We start from the raw sequence: 21,507 nt of genomic DNA on the forward strand, positions 1-21,507 counted from the left end.
TTTCCAGGTAACTGGTTGTAATGTGTATGCTTTGCCTTAAGCGAGTCACTGACCAGTCTATTAACAATAGATCGTCTAGGTACGCCAACACTGTTATGCCCTGCACCCATGTGTTCTCAACCTAGCTAGAGGTGGGGCCAGTATTTTTGTGAATACCCGTGGTGCTGTGGCTAGTCCGAAGGGTAAGGCCGTGAACGGAAAGTGCCATTGTTCCACTTCGAATCGCAGAAACCTTTGGTGAGTGGGAAATATAGGGAAATGCAGATATGCATCCCTGATGTCGATGGACGCCAGAAGTTCTCCACCTTGTAGGATGGAGACCACTGACCTGATCGGCTCCATTCGGAATGAACAAATTTTTAGGAACCAATTTAGATTTTTTAGATCCAGAATGGGCCTGACATCTCCATTTGGTTTTAGTACCGTAAACAGGTTTGAATAGAAACCTAAATCTTGTTCTTCTGTGGGGATCTGTATGATTACCCCTTGAGTCAATAATTGGTCTAATGCTCAAAGCAGGGATTGTCTTTTGTCTGGATCATTGGGAACGTTTGATCTCAGAAAGTGAGATGGTGGAAACTCCTGAAACTCTAGTTTGTATCCTAGAGACACTGTGGAGAGAGCCCATCTGTCCTGAGTTTCCCTCTGCCAGACTTCTGCGAAATGCAGACGTCTTCCCCCCACCTTGGTGAGGGGAGACGCCTCTTCATGAAGAGGTCTTAGTATTCTGCTTTGTAGTCTTGCGCCTTCAGGTCTTCCTTTGAGCCTGGGCCTGACCCTGAGATTTTCCTCTGGAATCTGATGGTGGAAGCCATCGCCACTGCCTAACTCTAAGAACTGTTCTATTTATTTGAACAATAGTAGGAAAAACAGTGGTAGCATAGAAACACCAGACAGCGAGGAGGTGTTCTGTAGCTTGGCAGGAACACTGGAACAGCAGACAGCGAGGTGTTCTGTAGTTCAGCAGGAACACTGGCAAAGTCAGACAGGCCAGGTCAACACTGGTGGGCAGAGCAGGTACCAGGCAGAGGAAGGAGAGAAGTCGGGGGAGAGGAGGCCGGGTCACTAACAAGCGGGCATCGATCAAACCAAAGGGAGAGGCAGAAGAGTATTCGGGACAAGCCGTGGTCGGAGACTGGCAGCAAACAGGAGTAGTCAGAAACAGGCCGGGTAGAAAGGAATCAGGTAAGTAGGTAACAATTAGCAAGGGTCTCAGAAAAGGACCGGACAGCAAGAAGGCATGGTGACAGTCTCCTGTAAATAAGCTTCTTGGCGCCAAGTGCTGTCACAAGGCCCATCTGCGCGTGCGCCTGTTCGCACTATCAGGCACGAGCATGCGCCCGTTTTCACTAACGCGCACACGCATGTGCCATTCGTGCTAACGTGCACACGCATGCGCCTGTTCGTGCTATCGCGCACACGCTTGCGCCAGTTGGCTCTTCTGATGGGAATTCTGCACACAGATCTTCCACAAGCAGATGGATTACCAGAACATCTTTCTTGACAGCAGAGCACATCTTCACTCGTGCCAACACCTTTAGACACTGGTGAAAAAACTGAGGTATTCCTGGAAGGAGGAGGGGTTATATAGGGGAGTCAACTTCCTATATTGGGTGTGCCAGTGTCAACACCTGAAGGTAGCTATAACCCACTAAGTAAATACTTAAGGCTCTGTGTCCTATGACGTACGATAAAGAAAATGCATGGTGGTGTCAATGTTCTTCTGTGGGGATGCATGAGTGCTGCTGGTGTCGGGGAGCTGCATTTCATTGATGGTATCATGAATTCACAGATGTACTGCTCTGTATTGAAAGAGAAGATGCTACCATCACTCCGTGCCTTTGGTCATTGCTCACTTTTCCAACATGACAATGATCCAAAATGCACCTCTAAGGAGACTGTTGCATTTATCAAGAAGAGGGTGAAAGTGATTCGGTGGCCAAGTGCTGTATCTCTCCTGATCTGATCCCAATTGAACACCTATGGGGAAATCTGAACAGGCAAGTTGAGCATCACTTTCCATCCAGCATCCAGGCTCAAAAAGAGGTCATTTTCAAAGAATGGAAAAAGATGTTGCAGTATGTCACCAACTTGTTCATTCCATGCCTAGAAGACTTGGTGCTGTCCCTACAAATAATGGAGGTCATACAAAATAGATGTAGTAGTTTTTGTTGTGGGGTGTATTCATTTTTGCATCAACTAATATGAGAAAAACTGAATATTATGTAATCTAATTTAAATGATTAACCTTTCATGTAATGAGCTAAACAAATGTTCTATAAAACTGTTGTCAACATTTTGGAAATTGTTCTTGTGTCAAATTTTACTTTTCAAAAGGGGTGTACCCATTTATGCGGAGCACTATAATCCCAAGTTTTTTGTGAATATGAAAGATGAGGTTGTTTGGAGTAAAAGATACTAAATACAGTATCTCACAAAAGTGAGTACACCCCTCACATTTTTGTAAATTTTATTATATGTTTTCATAAGACAACACTGAAGAAATTACACTTTGCTACAATGTAAAGTAGTGAGTGTACAGCTTCTATAACAGTGTAAATTTGCTGTCCCCTCAAAATAACTCAACACACAGCCATTAATGTCTAAACCGCTGGCAATAAAAGTGAAGTGAGTACACCCCCAAGTGAAAATGTCCAAATTGGGCTCAAAGTGTCAATATTTTGTGTGGCCATCATTTTTTTCCAGCACTGCCTTTAACCCTCTTGAGCATGGAGTTCACCAGAGCTTCACAGGTTGCCACTGGAGTCCTCTTCCACTCCTCCATGATGACATCACAGAGCTGGTGGAAGTTAAAGACCTTGCGCTCATCCACCTTCCGTTTGAGGATGCCCCACAGATGCCCAATAGTGTTTAGGTATGGATATATGCTTGGCCAGTCTATCACCTTTACCCTCAGCTTCTTTAGCAAGGCTGCCCTGTTGCACAGTCTCCGAAGGGAGGGGATCATGCTCTACTTCAGTATGTCACAGTACATGTTGCCATTCATGGTTCCCTCAATGAACTATAGCTTCCTAGTGCAGGCAGCACTCATGCAGCCCCAGACTCCCAGAACATGCTTGTCTTTGTGCTCCTCACCTGGTTGCTGCCACACACGCTTGACACCATCTGAACCAAATAAGTTTATCTTGGTCTCATCAGACCACATGACATGGTTCAAGTAATACATGTCCTATGTCTGCCTGTCTTCAGCAAACAGTTTGCAGGTTTTCTTGTGCATCATCTTTTGAAAAGGCTTCTTTCTGGGATGACAGCCATGCAGAGTGCTGCGTATGGTCTGAGCACTGACATGCTTACCCCTCCACCCCTTCAACCTCTGCAGCAATGCTGGCAGCACTCATATGTCTAATTCCCAAAGACAACCTCTGGATATGGCGCTGTGCATCTGCACTCAACTTCTGTTCTGAGTGGAACTTTTCCTGTTAAACCGCTATATGGTCTTGGTCACCATGCTGCAGCTCAGTTTCAGGGTCTTGGCAATGTTATTATAGACTAGGCCATCTTTATGTAGAGAAACTTAACAAAAATAAGTCACTGGGACCAGATGGCCTGCACCCGAGGGTCCTTAACTGCTTCAGCCCTGGAAGTTTTGGCTGCAGAATGACCAGACCATTTTTTGCAGTTTCGCACTGCGTTGTTTTAACTGACAAGTGCGCAGCTGTGCGGCACTGCACCCAAACAAAACTGACGTCCTTTTTTTCCCACAAATAGAGATTTCTTTTGGTGGTATTTGATCATCCCTTTGGTTATTATTTCTTGCACTATAAACAGAAAAAGATTTTGAAAAAAAAACACAATATTTTGTACTTTTTGCTATAATAAATATCCCCACTTTTTTTTTAAAGAAAGCTATTTTTTTCTCAGTTTAAGCTGATATGTATTCTTCTACATATTATTCGTAATAAAAATCACAGTAAGCATATATTGATTGGTTTGGGCAAAAGTTATAGCGTCTAATAGGGGATAGATTTTTAGCATTTTTATTATTTATTTATTTTACTAGCAATAGCAGCGAATTGCGATTTTTTTTTGGGGACTGCGACATTATGTCAGACACATCGGACACTTTTGACACATTTTTGTGACCATTGACATTTATACAGCGATCACTGTTATAAAAATGCACTGATTACTGTAAAAATGTCACTGGCAGGGAAGGGGTTAACACTAGGGGGCAATCAAAGGGTTAACTGTGTTCCTATTCTGTGTTCTGAACTGAAGGGGGGATAGGACTGTCTAGGGCAGATGACAGATCCCTGTTCATACTTTGTATGAACACATGATCAGTCTCTTTGCCCCTTAGAGAATCGGGATCTGTGTGTTTACACACATAGAGCCTGGGAGCCCGGCAGGCGCAATGACCGCCTGCTGGGATCCCGCGATCACTCGGGACACACAAGAACTGGGAGTGAGCAGCGAGAGCATGCTGCGCTCCTAGTGGCCAGAGGGAGAAGCAACGCAACATAACGTTGCTTTGTCCAGCCGTGCCATTCTGCAGCAGTAAAACTGTGGCGGCTGGTTGGCAAATGGTTAAAGAACCTTGTCAAGTAGTTGCCAGACCGTTGTTCCTAATTTTCATGAACAGTCTACTGACTGGTATGGTACCAGCTGATTGGAGAAAAGCCAATGTAACACCAACCTTTAAAAAAGGACCCAGATATATCCCTGGGAACTACAGACCAGTTAGTCTAACATCAATAGTATGCAAGCTCTTGGAAGGGATCAGAGAAGGAACACTAATGCCCCGTACACACGAGCGGACTTTTCAACATCCAAAGTCCGAAGGACCGAGTCCGTCAGACTATCCGATCGTGTGTGGGCTGCAACGGACTTTTGATTCGCCAAAGTCTGACGGACTTTAGAAATGAAGCATGCTTCAAATTTTCCCGAAGGAACTCCGCCGGACCCGGTCCCCTTCGAAAACTCCGCTCGTGTGTATGCTACTCCGACGGACTAAAACCGACGCTAGGGCAGCTATTGGCTACTGGCTATGAACTTCCTTATTCGAGTCGGGTCGTACGTCATCACGTTCGAATCCGTCGGAGTTTAGTGTGATCGTGTGTGGCCAAGTCCGTTCGGCCGAAAAGTCTGTCAGAACTCCGTCGGAACTCCGGCGGAACTCCTTTGGAAGTCTGTCGGACATAAGTCCTCTCGTGTGTACGGGGCATAAGGCTCATCGCTAGCGGCAGGAAATTCCCCCGTCATCTCCCCAGCACATTGACATCCGGCAGCAGACATCTTCGTATCTGGGTCAGTGGACTACCATGTACTATGAGGAGAGATGAGTGAACCATGAACACTGAGCCAAGTCTACACTGTGCAGACACCAGACATCACCCTCCTCCTTAGATTGCACTCTCCACTACACCTCCCCTCACCTGATGGTGCAGAGTGTGTCACCTACCTGTATGTGTGGGGTGCGCTCCCTCTCCCCCTCCACTCTCCTATACTTCTCAGACTCAGACAGGGCTTTCTCCTCTATAGGTTGTACTGTATCTCATGCAAAATGGGAACAGAGGGGCGCCAGACTGAGTGCAGTATAAATCATATATTTAATAAAAACAAGTAGTAACTCACAGGTTAAATTAGATGGGTTCAGTATGTAGTGAAAATCGCCAGTCCTGGAGTCTCATAAATGTATAAATTGATTTCTAATTGCTAATAATTTTCTTAATTCATTTTTTAGTTAATTTACTCATAAAAAATGTATTCATTTTAAATTTGAGGTATATTTATACATTTTATATTTATGTATTTAATCAATTAATGATTTGATCGATTTCTGCAAACGTTATAAACTTGTCTTCCACTATTAATCAGCAAGCTTCTTACTCATATTTACATTCTCTTCGGTCTCCAGCCATCTACCTCTTTGAATCTGTGTATTTGATTGATGGGCTGGCCAGCCCATCAGATCTCTCTGTTTCTATTTCCTCTGTAATATAAGACTGCCAGGTTTGCCAGCCAATCATGGTCTGATGAAGAAGCTGTAGCTTCGAATGCATTACCATTCCTTGCCACTGTGAATAATCACATTTCCTGTTCCTGTGAAGTCACGACCAGCTGCTTCTTGTTTCCTGCCTCCTGGTTCCCAGCATTCTCTGGATCTCTGTAAGATCACACCAGTGCCCCAGGCTGCAAAGGGAAGACATTTATGAGACTCCAGGACTGGCAATTTTTACCACATACTGAACTCATCTAATTTAACCTGTGAGTTACTACTTGTTTTTATTAAATATATGATTTATACTGCACTCAGTCTGTTCCCATTTCTACACAGAGCTCATCACTTCACTCTAAGGGAGCTGCCTCCAGGTGCTAATCATACAAGATCTCGGATCATTTATGGACATTATGTTTTAAACAAATGTTTTAATATTATGTGTGCTTATTCACACACATTTTATGCATACCTATATTCCAGTTGCTATATAATTTTATGTTATCACCATATCTAGGGCCGCTGTTCACCCCTGCATCTCATGCAATACCGCGCTCACACATTTTTTTTGTTCTGCCAGACTTTAAGTCCAAATTTTATCAACTTCACAGCCCACTAGAGACCTCTTGCACAGCCCACCAGAGGCCCCGAATAGCCACTGGAGAAGGAAGGGGTGGGACAAATTTAGAGGAGGGGGGTGCCCAATTTTAGTCTTGCCTAGGGCAGCACAAAACCAAAATACATCACTGCCTCCAAAAACCTGCACTGAGAGGAATGAAGGTATAGCAATAGGTTTCACAAGTACTTGCAGCCAATCTGCCAAAATATGTTCCCAGCCATCCACATGCTCAGCGTCTAAATGATAGCTTGGCCAAATTGCTAGCACTGCAACTGCTGCCTTTTCATCTGGTAGACTCAGCCCCCTTTCCTGAATTTGTAGAATGTGCTATACAACAGTGGCAGGTTCCAAAACGCCATTTATTTTCACGTAAGGCCATTCCTGCTCTCTACCGCCATGTGGTAGGCAATGTTTTGGCCTTGTTGGACAGGGCGGTCAGCAGTAATGTTCATATTACCACTGACTCATGGTCCAGCAAGCATGGGCAGGGACGTTACCTTTCCTTTATGGCGCACTGGGTAACCCTGCTGGCAGCTGGGAAGGATGCAGGACAGGGTTGGAGCTTGTTCTGCCACCACTCCTCCAAAAAGCTAGTGGTGATTCTGCTACAACATCTGGATGCTCCATCTCTCTTCTCTTCTTCCTCAATGGCCTCTTCTGCAGAATTGTCCTCTGAACCAGCAGTGCTCCCTAAGTGCTCAAGGGGCTACGCAAGTATTCAGGCAAAAAGATGCCATGCAGCGCTTGAGTTGGTCGGCCTAGAGGACAGCAGCCACATTGGGGCAGAGATTCTGTCAGCTCTGCAGGGGCAAGCTCAGAGTTGGTTGTCGCCATGCCATTGTCAAGTACAGCCTTGAAATATAGGATATCTATGAAGTTGCAGTCGTCTCAATGTTTGTTTACTTCAGAATTCGCATTGTACAGAGGATCACATCTTCCAAGGGAATGTGATAAAGAATACAATTTGGTACAGCTTTTTATAGGAAAATGATAACATTACAGTGTATTGTGGGCACATACCCAAATCACAAAATACGCAATACATTCCTTACTAATCGCCCCAACACCACATATAGTCACACTGATCCAACCCCAATTCCTTCAGCCAGGAATGGTTGCATGTGACAATGGCACCAACCTTCTCTCTGCCCTCCCACAGGGACACTTGACCCATGTTCCATGTTTGGCACAGGTCCTGAATTTGGTTGTGCAGTGTTTATTGACCAGCTACCTACGCTTACAAGATCTCCTGAGGCAGGTCAGAAATGTATGTGGTCATTTCTGCAATGCCAGTACTCGGCTGGCTGACATTCAAAGGGAATGCAACCTGCCCAACAACTGCCTCATTTGTGACATGCCCACCAGGTGGAACTCAACATGGCAATGCTGCAGCGACTGCACACACAGCAGAGGGCCATGAATGAGTAACTGTGTGCGTATGGCACCAGCAGAGGCTCAGGGGAGCTTGGCTTCTTTTCGCCATGCAAGTGGCTACCAATCAAGGATGCATGCACTGCCATGTCACCATTTGGGGAAGCCACAAGGATGGTGAGCAGCGACAATGCATGCATCAGTGACACTGTCCCTCCAGTCTGCCTGCTGAAGCACACGCTTCGTAGTATCATGGACAGGGCACTTGAGGCAGAACAGCGGGAGGAAGAGAAGGACTTCCTTTCCTCTCAAGGCTCCCTTTATCCAGATCGCAATCCTGCGGGTCTACCAAACACACAGGAAGAGAAGGAAGAGGATTGATTCAGCATGGATGTCAAAGATAGCACGCAGCAGTCTTCAAGGGATGGTTTTCAGTCCCCAGAAACCCAAGAACTTGTATGTGGCTGGGAGGAGGTAGTTATGGATAATATGATCCTTAGTGACCCAGAGGACTCAAAATTGAATGCCATTGCAAACTTACGCTGCATGGCCTCCCTGATTCTGCAAAGCCTACGAAAGGACCCTAGGATTTGTGGTATCAAGAAGAAGGATCATTGCTGGCTATGCAACCCTTCTTGATCCACAAAAACGATGAAACATATTCAGGAGGCCTTTAAGAAAAGTTTGTGTAACGCATTTTCAGACCCTGGGAGGCTACCATTTCCTGGTGCTAGAAAACATGTTTCTGATGCCGCGTACACATGATCGGAAATTCGGCCAGCAAAAGACCGATGAGAGCTTTTGGTCGCAAAATGTGAATGAATGAATAATTTGTATAGCGCTACAATGCGAACTGAATCGCCTCAAGGCGCTGTATTCGTGCTTTGTTGTCACGTTTCTTAGAAGAGGTAGGTCTTGGGTTTTTTCCTGAAGACCTGATGGTTTTCTTCCATGTAGGTCGGTAGAGCGTTCCAGAACCGTGGTCCTTGGACAGCGAATCTCCATTCCCCTTTGATTTGTACCGGGATTTGGGAACGAGGAGGAGGTTTTGGATAGAAGATCGAAGACTGCGGTTGGGTGTGTAGTGTTTTATTTTCTCGAGTAGGTATTGAGGAGCATCTCCATGTGTGCATTTGTGGGTGAGGCAGAGGGTCTTGAATGTGATCCGATTCTTTGTGGTTAGCCAAAGTAGGCTCCTCAGGGAAGGAGAGATGGATTCCCAGGGTTTTTTTCCTGTTATCAGCCTTGCCGCGGTGTTTTGGATAAGTTGTAAGTGCGCAAGTTGATATTGGGGTAATCCTATGTAAAGGGAGTTTGCGTAGTCAAGTCGTGAATTAATGACTGTTCCAACTACCACTGATTTGTCCTCCTTTGGAATGAAGGGGATGAGTCTGTGTAGCAGACGGAGCAGATGGTGAGAACCACTGACTACAGCTCCTATTTGCGCCTCCATTGACATTTCTGAGTCAAAAGTGACCCCGAGACTCTTGGCCTTGGTATTTGGGGAGATGGTCTGTCCGAAGATGGTGGGTGGTGTCCAAGGGATCTTGGTTCGGGAATTTAGGTTTGCGTGTAGGATAAGAAGCTCTGTTTTTGATTTGTTGAGTTTGAGGGAGTTAGTGGTCATCGAGTCATCTATCAAAGTGAGGCAATTTTCTAGTTGCTGATGATGGTCTTTTTGTCCGGTGATACGAAAGTAGAGTTTTGTGTCATCAGCATATGAGTGGAAGCAGAGGTCTGATATTCTGATTATTTTGAGGAGTGGACGGATGTATATGTTGAAGAGCACTGGTGACAAGGGTGATCCTTGAGGGACTCCGAAAGACTGCCCGAGTTTCAAATGTGATCGTGTGTATGCTCCATCGGACTTTTGCTGGCCGATTTAACTACGAGATGGAAGCTATTGGCTACTGAACTTCCTTTTTTAAGTCCCGTTGTACGCGTTGTATGTCACCATATTCTTTACGGTTGGAATTTGGTGTGATCGTGTGTACGCAAGACAGCTTCAGCGAAATCCCGTCAGAATTCCTTTGGGAAAACCATCAGAGCTTTTGCCGACCAAAATTCTGATCATGTGTACGAGGCTTCGTTCAGTCAGAGGAAGAGCGGTGGAGAAGGTGGCCAGCTGACCAATGCCTTCAAACAATTTTTCAGTCCTCAGAGCCAAGGTCTGATTCTGTTCTAACAACCATTGCCAGTGTCTGAATTATATGGTGCAGGAATATCTAGGGCTAAGAGCAGACTTGGAGGCCTTTCCAACAGAGCATCCACTGGGTTACTGGATCTTGAGGATGGACCACTGGCCAGAACTTGCTCAATATGCAATTGAGCTACTGGCCTGTCCTGCATCCAGCATGCTTTCTGAACACACATTCAGTGCTGCCACAGGGTTTGTAATGAATCAAAGAGTGCGCCTGTCCACAGATTCCATTGATAGGCTCACATTTAACCACTTCAGCCCCGGACCAATTTTCAGCCTAAGGACCAGAGGTCTTTTTACAATTGCGCACTGCACTGCTTTAACTGGTAATTGCGCGGTCATGAAATGTTGTAACCAAACGAAATTTGTGTCCTTTTCTTCCCACAAATAGAGCTTTATTTTGATGGTATTCGATTGCCTCTGCGATTTTTATTTTTTGCGATATAAATGGAAAAAGACCGAAAATTTTGAGAAAAAAAAGATATTTTCTACTTTTCGTTATAAGAAAAATTAAAAAAAAATTTTTGTCCCAAGGGATTTAATAATGACAAAAAAAAAAAAAGTTTACAAAAAGTTGTCACTAAATGATATATTGCTCACACATGCCATAGTTATATGTGGAATTGCACCCCAAAATATATTCTGCTGCTTCTCCTGAGTACGAGGATACCACATATGTGGGACTTTTTGGGAGTCTAGCTGCGTACGGCACCCTGAAAACCAATCACTGCCTTCAGGGTTTCTAAGGGTGCAAATTTTTGATTTCACTCCTCACTACCTATCACAGTTTCGAAGGCCATAAAATGCCAAAATAGCACAAACCCCCCCCCAAATTACCCCATTTTGGAAAGTAGACACCCCAAGCTATTTACTGAGAGGCATGTTGAGTCCATGAAATATTTTATATTGTGTCGCTGGAGGTCTCACAGCGTATACAGCAGTACTTGTCCGACAGCGCCATTCCCAAAATTAGAGATTCGGACTTGCTAATTTTGAACATGCCCGTCACGGAAGACGAAGTGGAAGAGACCATTAAATCCCTCCCCGCACATAAGTCCCCAGGCCCAGACGGGCTGCCCTACGAATATTACAAAGCATTTTCCCCCCTCTTAACTCCGCATATGAGCAGACTCTTTAATGCTTTTCTACAGAAAACACCCGTCCCCTCAGATATGCAACGTTCCTTCCTTACCTTAATCCCCAAGCCAGATAAGGACCCCATCCATTGTGCGAATTATAGACCCATTGCGCTGCTGAACGCGGACCTAAAAATTTTTACTAAATTGCTATCTCTGCGCCTTAACAAGGTCCTACCCTCTTTGATCCATAAGGACCAAGTGGGCTTTGTCCCCCTCCGACAAGCAGGGGATAACACCCGGAAGGTGATAGACCTGGTCGAGGTGGCGAACAGGGAGGGAGTGCCGTCCCTGCTCCTGAGCTTGGATGCAGAAAAAGCATTTGATAGACTGGGTTGGCCCTTCCTCTTCGCCACCCTGACCCACATAGGGATGGAGGGACCTTTTCTGCGGGCCATACAACATCTTTACTCCGACCCGTCTTCTCAAGTGAAGACTCCCTTTGCCACCTCTTCCCCCTTTTCCATCTCCAACGGTACGCGTCAGGGATGCCCGCTGTCACCCCTACTATTTGCCCTCTGTATTGAACCCCTGGCGGCGTCTATCAGGCGGAACCAGGCTATAAGAGGGGTTCCGGTGCGAGGCCAGGAGTTTAAGATCTCGCTATTTGCGGACGACGTAATTCTCACTCTTACCCAACCCAGGATATCCCTGCCCAACCTGCATATGGAGTTGGATCGTTACAGTGCGCTATCGGGTTACAAACTTAATGCGTCGAAATCCGAAGCCCTTCCGATTAACATTCCACCGTTGGAGGTGGAACACCTACGATCCAACTTTCCCTACCATTGGAGGTCCACCTCCCTTCGATACCTGGGGGTAAACATCACCCCAACCTATACCTCCCTTTATCAGGCAAACTACCCATCCCTCTATGGAGATATTAGGCGTCTCTTGCTACAGTGGCGGAAACACCAAATCTCTCTGCTCGGTAGAATAGCCTCTGTGAAGATGGCTATCCTCCCGAAACTCCTCTATCTTTTTCAGACCCTCCCCATTCCAGTCCCCTCCTCTCACCTGAAAAAATTGCAAAGGGACCTACTTCGATTTGTATGGAATCATAAAAGGCACAGGATACCTCGCTCGGTTATGACCGCCTCCAAATCGGATGGGGGGTTAGCGTTCCCGGACCTAGTCAGGTACTATCAGGCTGCCCAACTCTGCGCGGTCGCTTCTTGGACCACCCAGAGGCCTCACAATCGCTGGTCGGAAATTGAATCCCGGTGGTTGGCCCCTACACACCCTAATAGTATGCTCTGGAGTGCGGCGGCAGTGATCCCTCAGTCCCAATTGTTGGGCCCTATGTCCCACCTGCAGAACCTATGGCGTAGGTCTTCCAAGGCATTTGCCCTGACCTCGGCTAAATCGCTCCTGACCTCTTTTATATCCAACCCTCGAGTGCCAGATAGCCTATCTCGCCAGATGCAACACCCCTGGTCCTCCCGGAACCTTTTCCATCTGAGATCTCTGGTGGATCCCAGATCTAGGAGATTACTGACTTACACTGAACTCCAATCCCGGTTTGACCTCCCCCGGCAGAGCTTCTATAGTTACTTACAAATCCGTCACTTTGCCCAGACCATCTCCTCAGACCTCCGTTTCTCCCCGCCTACCATGTTTGAAATAGTAGTCTCATCAGGTACGGCACAGAAGGGGATGATATCGGATATTTATAAAATAATTAACGCCTTTCCTATGGGTCTTAACGGCAAACATGCATATATGCTTAAATGGGAGGAGGCTCTGGGTGAAGTGTTCACGGAGGAGCAATGGCGGGTGATTTGGTCACAGGCATCCAAGAGCTCCATGTGTACGCTCTACCGGGAGAATGCATACAAAATATTGTTCTTCTGGTACATGACCCCGGATGTCCTGCACGCTATTTATCCTTCTACAACAGACCGGTGCTGGCGCTGTGTGGGGCATAAGGGCACCCTCTTGCATATATACTGGCAATGCCCTCGTATAGTCCCTTTCTGGACGGAAGTCCGTACGCTCTTGGCCAGTATCCTGGACCAACCCCTGGACCTGAACCCAAAGCACTTTTTGCTGGGAGTCCCTTTCCCCAAATTGTCCAAATCCCTACAGAAATTATCCCGCCATATCTTGACCGCAGCGAGGTGTCTTGTTGCTCTCCACTGGAAAAAAACGCACCCCCCTACCCCGGACGCATTATACGCCCGCATTAGAGATGTGGAGCTTATGGAGAGGATGACCGCCAGGATACAGGACCGGCTGGAAGCGCATGACGTAGTCTGGAACCCCTGGAATCTTAAGGACGATCGACCCTGACAGGCAAGCGGAAGTTTTCGGATGACTACCCACCCCTACCCCCTCCTTTCCCTCTCTACCTTTCTTTCTATCCTTAGGTATCCCTTTCTTCTCTCTTTTTTTTTCTATCTTTTCTCTTTTTCCCTTCTTCCTTTCTCTTATGCCTATCATTCTTCCAGACCCCCCCCCGAGGGGGGGTGTTTGATTGGGTTAAAGTGTATTATAAGTGTCTTACACTATTAGTTGCCACATGTATCCTCGGATTGCCACTCTGGACTGGTGGTTAAGTCTTGAGGATAGGTTTATTACTGGTTGGACTGTATCCCTGTTTTACATGTGTTGCAGAACATGCTGTCTGTGTGTCTACCTGGCCTGGCTTGTACCTGCTCCAGGTGGCTGTATTACGTAGGCCAATATGCTTTTATGGTATGTTCTCCCCTGTAATTTTTCTGATCCCTTTCTTTCGCTCCCCCAATGCTGAACTGAAGTGTTTGACGTGTAATGTTTCACTTTAAACTAATAAAAAGTTATTTGACAAAAAAAAAAGAAATATTTTATATTTTGCCACAAGTTGCAGGAATATTAAAAAAAAATTTTTTTGCACAAAGTTGTCACTAAATGATATATTGCTCACACATGCTATGGGCATAAGTCAAATTATACCCCAAAATAAATTCTGTTGCTTCTCCCGAGTACGGGGATACCACATGTGGAGGACTTTTTGGGAGCCTAGCCACGTACGGGACCCTGAAAACCAAGCACTGCCTTCCGGATTTAAATATAAAACGCTACCAAAAAAAACTGTTAGCGATCGCAGGGATCAGGCCTGACTCTGCGATCGATGCAGTTATGTGTTTAGTGTTTTGTAAGTGACAGTGATCGATCGATACTGCACTTGGGTGGGCTGGGCGGAGGGGCACAACGCAGGTGCTAGCAGGTATGTGGGCTGATCCTGCTAACAATGCGTTTTTTTTGGAACCCTAAACTGCTGGGGACGCTAGTATAGATCTGATCAGATCAGATATTGATCTGTTCAGATTCTATACCACTACGGGAGGTTTATGCTTTGCACGTGGGTGTTAGCGGTACTGGCACTAACCTAGCGCTGCCTGGGGCGACGCAGACCCTGACCCTAAAACCTAATTGATATCACCCGCCGGGTGATCAGGGGGTTAAACCTTTATTGGGTAATAAATGGTGGGTGCCCTGATGCTATAAAAAGCAAACTAACCAGAGTCACCTGTAACACTTATACGGTGATCACTGGTGAAAGGGTTAACTAGGGGCAATCAGGGGGTTCAAATTTTTATTAGGTAGTATATGGGGGTCCCTGGCGCTATATAAAAACCTGACGGGGAACCTAAATAACTAACTGGCTAACCAGCGTCACCAGTGACACTTATACTGTGATCGCTGGTGAAAGGGTTAACTAGGGGCAATCAGGGGGTTAAAACCATTATTGGGTAGTATATGGGGGTACCTAGCGCTATAAAAACCTGGCGGTGAACCTAAAAAAATAACTAGCTACCTAGCGACACTAGTGACACTAATGCAGCGATCAGAAAAATGATCGCTTAGTGACACTGGCAAAAGGGGGTGAAAGGGTTAACTAGGGGCAATCAGGGGGTTAAAACCATTATTGGGTAGTATATCGGGGTACCTAGCGCTATAAAAACCTGGCGGGGAACCTAAAAAAATAACTAGCTACCTAGCGACACTAATGCAGCGATCAGAAAAATGATCGCTTAGTGACACTGGCAAAAGGGGGTGAAAGGGTTAAATGTAGGGGCAATCAGGAGGTTAAACCTTTATTGGGGGTGGTAGGGGGCTACCCTGGACCTAACACTAACTGCCCTGACAGTTTTTACTTTTACAACTGACACTGAATGCAGTGATCAGTAAATAAATGATCACTGTAATCAGTGACACTGTGACTGGGGGGGGCGGGGGGGCGGGGGGGGGGGGTTTGTGTACCTATGTGTTAGTGTAGTGTTGGTGCACACTTACTTTCACTTCTCCTCGTAGTCCGGTCAATAAGACCGCCCCGAGGAGAATGACATCACTTCCTCCCTGCCTGTGTTTACTATACACAGAGGGAGGAAGCTTCTCATTCGCCAGGAGCGATCGAGAGGGGGTGGCCAGAAACCAACGGCCATCCCCTCATCCTGGATTGCTCCTGCAGCGAAACGGACCGCCGCATCCAGCGGGAGGGGGTCCGATCAGACCCCCCACTTGCTGGAAGGCAAGCACGTACATGTACGTGCTTGTGCCTGTACATGCCATTGTGATGACGTACAATGGCATGCGGCGGTCCTTAAGTGGTTAAAAACTTTAATCAGTCCTGGATCAGCAGCTATCAAGCACCTGATGCTGATGTAACCGTTTGGATTTGCTATGGATCTGGGATCCCTTGAAGACTGCCAATACTGCCTATACTATTCCTCCTCAATCATGAAGATGCTAGCTTCCAACAATAATTTTGGTTTAGGGTACCGCTGCCACCCAATGTTTCTGTTCCTGTTTAACAGGGGCATGTAGTTACAATGTTTGAAATAATATTTAACAGCAGGGCCCATTCCTGCGCCCAACAAGAGTAACTGTGAGGGATTACAGTGTTCTGGCACCACCAACACCCAAGGCCCAATGTTTCTGCCTCCGTTTAACCGGTTCCTGACCTATCACATCTATTAACTGCGGCAAAATGGCACCGCTGGGTGAAAACCCGTATGGGTACAGCGTACCCTTTAGGAGCCACCAGGAGCGCGTGCATGCCAGCTGCATGGCAGGGGTCCTGATGTGCGTGGCCAGCAGGCATTTTTTGCCGGCGGCTACACGTGACTGTGTGCATGAGTGCTAACACAGGGATAAATCCCTCTTCTGTCAGGGGAAGAGGAGACATATCCTTTATTCCCACTAAGTAGGAACGACATATCTCCTCCCCCAGTCAGTCCTATCCCCATACAGTTAGAAACACTAATGAGGGAACACATTTAACCCCTTGATCACCCCTAGTGTTAACCCCTTCCCTGCTAGTGACATTTACACAGTAATCAGTGCATCAGTGCATTTTTATAGCTCTGATCACTGTATAAATGTCAATGGTCTAAAAAATTTGTCAAAGGTGTCCGATCTGTCTGCAGCAATGTCACAGTCCCAATAAAAATATAGCCATTACTAGTAAAAAAAAAAAAATAATAAAAATGCTATGAATCTATCCCCTATTTTGTAGACACTATAACTTTTTCACAAACAAATCAATATACATTTATTCGGATTTTTTTTTTAACCAAAAATATGTAGAAGAATACATATTGGCCTAAACAGATAAATAAATTTGTTACAAAAAAAAAAAAGAAAAAAAAAAAAAGGTGAATATTTTTAACAGCAAAAAGTAAAAATATTGTTTTCTTTTTTTCAAAATTGCCGCTCTTTTTTTGTTTATAGCACAAAAAATAAACACAGCAGAGGTGATCAAATACCACCAAAAGAAAGCTCTATTTGTTGGAAAAAAAGGACGCAAATTTTGCTTGGGTACAGTTTTGCATGACCGCGCAATTGTCAGTTAAAATGACGCAGTGCCAAATTGTAAAAAGTGCTCTGGTTAGGAAGGGGGGTAAAATTTTCTGGGGCTGAAGAGATTAACAGGGGCATGTAATTACAATTTTTGAAATAATATGTAACAGAAGGACCTGTTCCTGTGCCAAACAAGAGTAACTGTAAGGAGTTACAGTGTTCTAGCACCACCAACAACTAAGGTACAGTGTTTCTGCCCCTGTTTAACAGGTAGTAAATAAGCGATATTGCGCTAAGTGCCTATAGAGTAAATTCAATTATGTAAGTGACACAGATGATCCGTGACCAACAGCAGCTCTCACAACAATGTACACTTCATAACAAAAATTAAAATCAAAATGTGTAGCACTGTCAAACCATGACCTTGATGATTAAAGTGCAAAAAATATATGATATAATGCAATAAAGATGAAAAAATGAAAAAGAGATAAAGAAAAATGATTAATAGTCCAAATGTCCGAATTCCACATCCATAAAGTGAACTCAAAACGTGTGCTGATCCAATGTTCAATTTGTAAAGACACCTGGTGCTCCCCACAGGATAGACAGGGTAAGCATATCTGCTTACCAGATTTTAAGACCCTCCAGAGTCTATCTGCGCATTAGTGAGCTTTAACCCCTCACTATGAGCTCAACTGCATCCACTACCCATCCTGCTTAATTGGATTCCACAGGTGTATTATACTACACAGTTATTATCAGAAAAACAAAAACGATCAAATTAGGCTCAAAATGGAAACATTCATTTGTCCAGCGCCCTCCATGAGTGTTCAGATGTCAGCGCTGCTCCATGCCTAGCCTGATGTACGTTTCGTCCAATGGGACTTCTTCTGTGATAGGGTATATAGTGCAGTGTACAATATATAATATAGAGTATTGAAGTGGTTAAGGGGAGCCCTAGGACAGAATTAAGAACAAAAAAACAGCATGGGTGTACCCCCCCCCCCCGTCCATACCTGGCACTTTGGGTCTGGTATAGATTTAAAGGGGAACGGTGGCATGGGAGTCCCCCTCAAAATTTATGCCAGACCCTTATTCAAGCATGCAACCTGGCAGGCCACAGGAAAAAGGGGGGGGGGGCGAGAGAGCTCCTGAACCGTACCAGGCCACATGCCCTTAACATGGGGAGGGTGCTTTGGGGTCCCCCCTAAAGCACCTTGTCCCCATGTTGATGGGGAGAAGTGCCTCATCTCCAAAACCCTTGCCCGGTGGCTGTGGGGGTCTGCGGGCAGGGGGCTTATCGGAATCTGGAATCCCCTTTAACAAGGGGGGGCCCCAGATCCCGGCCCCCCTATGTGAATGGGTATGGGGTACATGGTATGGATTTTGGGGGGACCCCCACGCCATTTTTTAAAACATTTTGGCGAGGAGTTCCCCTTAATATCCATACCAGACCCCAAAGGCTTGGTAATGGACATGGGGGGGGGGAACCCACGCCGTTTTTTTTCAATTATTTTTTTATGTATATTGCCGGAGATGTCAATACATTACTGGCAATCAACTGGCGGTTGGGTGGCGGGGTCTTGTTCTGGGTGGACATCAAATGACCATGGGGGCACGCATCGGTGTTGCGGTGGGTCAGTCTGACATAGCGCTACACCGATCTTGGTAAAGAGACTCTGACAGAGGTCTTTACCGTGTGATCAGCCGTGTCCAATCACGGTTGATCACAATGTAAACAGGAAGAGCCATTGATCGGCTTTTCCTCACTCGCGTCTGACAGACGAGAATAGAGTAGAGCCAATCAGTTGCTTTCCTTGTTTATCAGCTCAGCCCCCCTCGGATGCCCACCCAGGACCACCAGGATGCCTCCAGGACCACCAGGGATGGCCACCACACTGGACCACCAGGTATGCCACCCTAGATTACCAGGGAAATGCCAGTCAGTGCCCATCCCCAATGCCTGCCAGTGCCATCATCGATGTATAACTGCCATCCATGTGCCATATATGAGTGCCCAGTAGTGCCACCCATCAGTGCTGCCTATCATTGCCACCCATAAGTACCCACCAGTGCAGCCTTTCAGTGCCCAGTGTTGCCATCCATGAGAGCCTATCAGTACTGCCTATCAATGCCCATCAGTGCTGCATATCAGTGCCAACTACCAGTGCCACCTCATTAGTGCCACCTTATCAGTGCCACTCAGTGAATGAGAAAACGTACTTACTTACTAAATTTTACAGAAACAAAAGAAAAACTTTTTTTTTCTTTCAAAATTTTAGGTCTTTTTTTGTTTAGCAAAAAATAAACAACGCAGTGGTGATCAAATACCACCAAAAGAAAGCTCTATTTGTGGGAACAAAATGATTAAAAAAATTCTGTTTGGTTACAGTGTAGCATGACCATGCAATTGTCATTTAAACAGCGACAGTGCTGAAAGCTGAAAATTGGCTTGAGCTGGAAGGGGGTGTAAGTGCCCTGTATTGAGGTTTGTGTCCAGCAATAAGGTGAGATTAGCCTCAGATAAAATGTAATCACAAAGTAGATAAAAGTACCATCATCCAGATCAATCGTTTTTAGAGACAATGGGTTGTAGGAATACTGGGACAGTTGCTAATGCTGTACACCGTATATCAAAACATGCAAGATTTATTTGGAATTTATGGACTCGGTACTAGGTAATAGATATCAAACATGGTAAAGAAAAATATACAAAAGTTTAATAACAACCAAAGAATATACAAACATATATACATTCAAAAAATGTAAAACATATCCACTGCAGCTAAACAATTTATATCGGGTTTCCCCGTAAGATTTATGTTGAGAAGTGGTGTGACAAAATTCCTCTACCAGTTTTGCGGCAAACCGCTTCTTCAGGAAGGGGGATCTACGAAGTAGATAGTATAATAGTATACAGTAAAATAGGAACAAAAAACAAAGCAGAATATAAACTATATTAACAATGTAAATTTACACTCAATTATAAATAAGGAGACCGGCTCACCAGCACAACTAGAAGCAGCAGATCACAGGACCCACAAAATTCCCCCAGCGGCGAATGCGGGGAATTGTACAGGACCAACTCTGGTATTAAGATGATAATCGATTGAGATATAATAATATAAAACAATTAAGTACACACAGCAGTGTGACATAATGGTTGAAATCCTGAAAGGTGGCCAAACTTAGAAACCAGCCCACGTTCACCAGCGAAGAGACCTAGAAACAAGAAATTACATAACCCAAGAAGGAAATGATACAATTAAGAGGGATGCAGACAACCAAGTGAACTTAACAGAAACAATAAAAAATGTCCCATGGACTATAATGGTGTTCGCATGTTCAGACACATTTTTTGTCTGTTCGCATCTTCTGGTACGAACCAAACCAGGGGGCTCATCACTACTTACAGGTAATGAATGGTATTTTTTCAAGAATGTTCCAGGATCGTGTCCATTCCCACTCTTAAGGCCGTACACACAATCAGAAAATTGGAAGTAAAATTTTGAACGATCTGCCAATTTTCTGATCATTAGTATGGTTTCAACAGCCGATTACAAATTTTGAGATGACTAAAACTGGATGTGCAGGCTCTAAAAAAAAAATTTGAATGTGAAGAGAACGTCCGATTTTCGTTCAATTAGTACAGTTTTCGGCTGAGAAAAAAATTGCGCATGCTTAGAACCGAAAGAACACATACTGTAAATAAACAATTCAACACATTACATCACTTCTGACATTGAATTCTGTCATACGAGAATTTTGTATGGCGACTAACCCCTTCACTTTAGATATCAGACTAGCAGCATAGAAAAAATGCACGAAAACGTGTCCAATAATCTGAACTTTACCCTACAACTTTTCTGTTGATCTAATTCCCAAAGATGTTTACATCCTTTTTAGCTGTGCACCTTGGTGTTTTATTGTTCCATATATTATAATTTTTTTAAAATATACAGTGCTGTAGAAACGTTTTTGCCCCTTGCTGATTTTTTTAGAGCATCAAACACATTTTAATATTACACAAAGATGCAGCCATATTAGGCTCCTACTCCGCCTTAAGCAATTTTGTGTTTAGGGGCCTGAAGGCTCATGATAATATGACTATCCCCGTGTGTACTACAGTTAAAGTGTGGGATCAGATGATGTGGCTAGTTTGTACCTCAGAGGTAATCTCGCCCAATGCCCCGCTTTGAGGCAACCTCAGACTATCACATCTTCGCTCGATCCCCGATCCTAGTGTGTGAGCTAGGTATGGCATCACTAAAATATAGCATGTCATGCCGGAAGGCAGTTTACTGCCTTATGACACACTATGATACTGCCTTATGCCCTCCTGGATGTTTTTTCGCTATCTGCAGATCCGCCATGCGATTCCATCACAATTCCTACAAGCCCCACATGTCACCTCCCACATTGTAGAGTGTTTTTTAGT

Source organism: Lithobates pipiens, unplaced genomic scaffold (genome assembly GCF_037356315.1).
Source record: "Lithobates pipiens isolate NorthernLeopardFrog02 unplaced genomic scaffold, aLitPip1_a1.2 Scaffold_27, whole genome shotgun sequence".
Lineage (NCBI taxonomy): Eukaryota > Metazoa > Chordata > Amphibia > Anura > Ranidae > Lithobates > Lithobates pipiens.